Genomic DNA, 5,508 nt, shown 5'->3' on the forward strand with positions numbered 1-5,508 from the left:
CTGGGGCCTGTTATCCAAAACAAGGTAACTGAGTGGGCGAATGGCACCCCTGTTGTTCTCATGCTTTAAGCTCATTGATCGCCACTGTCACCCATTTCGTGTGTCACCGACTCACCCCCCCCACCCCACCCCGGTATTGTCTGTGTTGATTAGAGAGGTGATAAAGGACCACCCTCGCTGTCGGGGAGACATGCGTCCTCAGAGCCCCTGCTCTCTCCATAACCTCTGTCTGCTATCTCCTCTGGAAGGATGGGAGGGAGACCTGGATATTTAGGGAGGAGGAGGGGAGGAAGAGGAGGTTTAGATGAATGGAGAAAGATTAGTTAGGAAGTGGGTGACTTGGAGGGGGCAGGGAGTGGTGGGGGGGGGGGTTTCTTCTTTTTTGCAGCTGCCTCCCCAATTTTGTAGAGGTAATTTTTCTCTCTCTGTGTCTTCAGAAAGCAATGAAAGGCACTTCAGATGACAAATAGGAGCAGAGAAATGAAATATCCTACTGAGAAAATTCTGCTCCATTCTTTTCTTTTATCTATTGCAGGAGCATTTTCCCCCCCCCCTCTAAAGTTGAGATCAATAATCCTGCAGGGAGACGCTTTTCTCTCTTCTGTTCGGTTTTGTTCCGTCTTGGTGGCAATGAGTCTAACATCCCATCCCACTCTCTCTCTCTCTTTCTCTCCCGTTCCTTCTCTCTGTCTCTCTCTCCTTTATCGCTTTCCTCTCTTCTCTGTGCTCATCTGCCTGTGTACGTCTGTGTGTCTGACTGCCTCTGTCTGTGTGTCTGGATGTTTGTGTGCATTCATCTCCTCATCTGTATCTGCCTGCCTGTCCTGTGTGTGGCGATCCACTTTCCACCTGACCTGCTACCCCCACCCTCCCTCCCTCTATCCCTCCTTCCGTCCATCTCAGATCCCTCAGAGCGTGGTGGCGGTCACATGATCTCGACGGATGACCTGGAGTACCCGCGGGAGTACCGGACGCTGGGGAACGGGACGCGGCGTTTCTCCAACGTGGGTCTGGTGCACACCTCGGAGCACCGCCACACGGTCATCGCAGCCCAGAGCCTGGAGGCCCTTACCAACCTGCACAAGGTGGACATGGAGCGCAAGAGGGACGCCTTTATGGACCACCTGAAGAACAAGTACCCGCCCCAGCTGCAGCACCCCGGGCATCAGCACCACAACCCCCCCTCGCCCTCACCCTCCCATGGCAGCATGAGGCAGCCTGACAGAGAGCGAGCCGCTCGCGAACAGGTAACACACACACCTTTATTTTCCACTGCATGGCTCGGGTGGAGCTGGTTACAGTGCAGTAGTTTCAGATTGGTCTCTGGGTCTGTAGGTCTGTGGGGGATAACTGGGGCTGCTCTGTGTGAAGGATGATCAGTGTTCTCAGTCGGATGGTAGAGAGAGAGACGAGAAGAGAGAAGAGAAGAGGAGAGGAGAGAGAGAGAGAAGAGATGAGAGAGAGAGAAGAGGAGAAGAGAAGAGAGAGAGAGAGAGATGAGAGAGAGAGAGAGAGGAAGAAGAGAGAGAGAGGAGAGAGAGGAGAGGAGAGAAGGAGAGAGAGATGAGAGAGAGAGAGAGAAGAGAGAGAGAAGAGAGAGAGAGTGAGAGAGAGAGAGGAGAGAGTTCAAAATCCAATCGCCAGGGTATTCGTCATCGGGGCACGAGGGAGATAGCACAAAGTCTGGAATTCCTTGTCATCTACTGGTTGTGCATGCGATTGTCTGGTGAAAACAAGACAGGGGGGAGGAGGGGACATAGAGAGAGAGAGAGAAAAAGAGGGAGCAGCAGAGGAACCAGTCAACCAGCCTGCTAGTCAATTAGCCAAGCGCCAGCGGGAGGGAGGGAGACAGCCACCCATCTGCGAAGGAGTTAATCGCCTGGTGTTGTAATGAATTAAATAAAAGAGTTTCCGCATGTGCCGGAGAGAGAGAGAGCCAGAGGGAGGGCGAGACTGACAAAGCGGTATGAGGATCCTCTGCACCTGACGGAGGGAAGGGACAGCCTGGTGTGACTGGAGAGGAGAGAGGACAGGAGAGGAGGACAGGTGCTCTGCAGGTGAGAGCAGGGGGAGGACAGGGGGTATTTAGTGAGGGAGGTAGGTCTGGAGGGGGTCTCGTATGTCAAGCCAGGGCTGGTCTATGTTTGTTGTGGTTGTTGTGGTGACAGGCTCCATGCGTTTGGCAGGTGTAAGGCAGGCAATCTGGTAGAGTGTATGTATGTGTATGTGTACAGGTGTGTGGGTACATGTGAATAATAGTGAGAGACTGAGGAATAGAGCGAGAGAGACTGACTGAGTGAGAGAATGACGGAATGAGGGAGGGGGGATGGAGGAGGGGTGTAGGAAGGAGAGGAAAGGAGAGAGCGCAGCCTGCTTTGCATGCAGGTCCGGCAGTGCGGCGCTCCAGTCTGTGAGGCTCTGTCCTTCTGTCGGAGAACCCTGCCTGCCTACGGCCCTCTCCCGCACGTGTGAGTTTGTGTGTATGTGTGTGTGTGTATGTGTATGTGTGTGTTTACACTAGACAGTGAGGCAGGGATGCTGTGGGGGTTGTGATGTATGTCAGTGTGTGTGTGTGTGTTTTGCTGTGGGGGTTGTGTCAGTATGTGTTTGTGTTTGTGTGTGTACGCCGTGGCAGGGGAGAGATAGGAGGGGAGAGGGAGGATGGAGGGTTAACAGCATACATTTAACCCCAGGTCCTCACCTCTAATTCTGCATGGAGGTGCAGGCAGATCTGTGACCTGAAACACATTGGGTAGTAGTAGTATTCCTGTAACTCAGCAGGAGTATGTATTACCTGGGGGGATAAAGATGTTTCAGCTTAGTACTAGGGATGCTGGTGGAGTCATACTGTATGTATTAGCTAGTATGGTAGACTGGTGTGTGGTGACTACGATAAATCTGGGGCTGAGGAGGTGGATGCAGAGTGTTGACTCGCCTGGGTATGCTGAGAGAGGTTTGGCAGGATTTTTTGGGGGGGGTTCATTTATTTTCAATTAGTATACTGTATATCAAGGTTATGATTGGTCCGAAACTATACTTCAAGGTAAACAAAACGGCTTTGTATTACTGAACGCATAGTGTTGTCGCTACCTTAGAATCCACTGACCTGTGCTATCTATCACATGGCAGCAGTATTCGCGACTCAAAGGTCAATCTGTAGGATGGCCAATCAAGGTGCAGTTCAAACAACAACAGGAGCTGAAGTGGTGGAGAAAGACGGGCTGTTTACTCTGACCTTAGATCTGTAAACAAGACTCATTACACCACAGTCCACAGAACAGCACCAATGCCCAATAAACGATTCTCACATTACTAGCAGCGGAGGGAAAAACCATAAATTCAAGAAGAATTAACACTTGGCAGAAATGCTCCGCTTCTATCTGTCATGTCTGTCTGTCTGTCTGTCTGTCTGTCTGTCTGTCTGTCTGTCTGTCTGTCTGTCTGTCTGTCTGTCTGTCTGTCTGTCTGTCTGTCTGTCTGTCAGTTAGTTCCAGGGTTGTCAGGGGTAACCCTAGAGCCCAGGCAGACTAGACTGAATGACTGACTGACACATGAGCAGGTAGAATCTAACCCAGCCCATCCCACGGGCAATAGAGCCTGCCTCCTAGTCCAGTCATGACCTACTTCCCACATGGACACACACACACATTTCCATCATGCCGACACACACAATGGCACAAAGCTTTGGTTTACCTGACCTCCAACATAAAACCAGTAGAATAGAATAGAAATCACTTATAGAACAGAGAGAAATGAGAGAGGCCAAGAGAGCGGAGTTTAACTGAATGTGTTCTCTAGTAGACTTTAGTGACATCACAACATTCTCCTATAGAGATAAGTGTTTTTACGTTAGTAACATTCAGCTCCCCAGTAAAGGAAGCCCAGGGTTTGGGCCGATTCCCATTTATTTTGCAAAACTCGGTCTTCCTGGATCTGACCGTTCTAGCCTGTTCTGACACTGCTAGACATTACAATGAACTCAATCCCAACCTTTCATTTCAACTCATGCCCCATCCATCCTGTAATGTAGAGAAAAAAGGTGAACTGATCAGGGAGGCTCATCTGCATATAACATCAGCAGCCAGCTATGTGGTTCAGAGAACCAGAGAAAGTTCCAGACTGTCGCTGTAGTTGTTTTGCCTGGTTCCAAGCATGTGTGTGTTGTATAGCTGATTCCTGTCACAAACAGGTCTGGTAACAGGCTAGTTGCTGTTGCCATGGCAAGGCATATTGCCGCTGTCCTTGGGGGCGTACATTGTCCCTCTCTCCGGGTTATACAGGGAAAACAGAGAACGGTATACAGTGGACAGAACACGGAGATACAGGGTCAGTTTGAAGCTGTGGATATAGGTGTTGCCATGGCAGGGAGTCTTGGCGGTGCCACCCGGTGCCCTGTGGTCGTATATTGTCACTCTCTCCAGGTCATCACTTAGTCTGGACCGGATCATTAAAAAGTCAGCTCCATTGATCAGCATGGGGTGTAGAGGTAGCTACTATTGTATCAGTGTGCCTGCCTGCCCTGTATACCAGGCTGCCTCCTTAGTCCATAGCCAGGCCCTGCAGGACTGTTTAACACGGTGTCAATGAGAGAGATAGAGGGAGGACCACCTTAGGCTTAGAGAGACTGGCATCATGTAGGTTAGGGGGGATTCCCACCAGCCATAACCAACTCTCCAGCTAGCTAGCTGCCACGGTTCTCCTAGTTAAATTAATGTCGCTCATCTATTGTAAATGACTACGCTGGGTGAGAGACGGACGGGGAGAGGATAAAGTAACAATCAGTTGCAAATTAACTCTTTCTGAAGTCCATAATAAAAATATGAGGAGGCGACATCGAAAGGAAACACTGAGAAAGAAAAACTAGCCGACGATGATAAATCAAATAAAGAAAACCTAGGCTACCTGTCATTTTGTCCTATCCTCACGCCGGTGGATATATGGCAGTATGGAAAACAGTCACTCCGGTAAATTAACTGGAAATTGCCTGCAGATAAGAATAAGGAACTAGAATAAGAGTTTAGATTTGGAATCAAAATTCATAAACTGTCGCCATCTTTTTAATTTACATATGATTGTGAGGTGTTTCCAGCCCGTTGGAAGCCTGACCTGCTTTATAGCACACCGTGGTTATTATGTTTTAATGGAAAGATGACTTCCTCGGGCCTAGACTAGCATGTGTCACAGTAGAGAGGGGGGCAAAGGGAGGGAGAGGAGGACAAAAAGAGAGGAGGGAGAGGCAATGAGGTAGTGGGTTAGGTAGAGAATATCAGATGGATAGAGAGAGAGGCAGGTGCAGCGAGGGAGCAAAAAGGAAGAGAAAAGAAGAGAGAGAGGGGGCCTGTCTGCTGATTGATGATGGTGAAGTCTGGGAGACAGGCCAACATCTGAACGACTGACAGAGTGGCCTGTTTAATTCATTTTCACTTCTTTCATTTAATCCTGTCAAACGGCACAGCCTGTAGCTAGTTCCTACTTGGTTTGAGTTGTAACATTACATTCACAAACAGA

At 49.5% G+C, this 5,508-nt stretch overlaps 1 pseudogene; it reads left to right on the top strand.

Moving 5' to 3' along the window:
- Positions 1 to 777: 777 nt before the first annotated feature.
- The window catches only part of LOC112075632 (SRC kinase signaling inhibitor 1-like), a 46,118-nt pseudogene continuing 41,387 nt past the window's right edge, over positions 778 to 5,508 (top strand).

This window comes from Salvelinus sp. IW2-2015, unplaced genomic scaffold (assembly GCF_002910315.2).
Source record: "Salvelinus sp. IW2-2015 unplaced genomic scaffold, ASM291031v2 Un_scaffold3299, whole genome shotgun sequence".
Lineage (NCBI taxonomy): Eukaryota > Metazoa > Chordata > Actinopteri > Salmoniformes > Salmonidae > Salvelinus > Salvelinus sp. IW2-2015.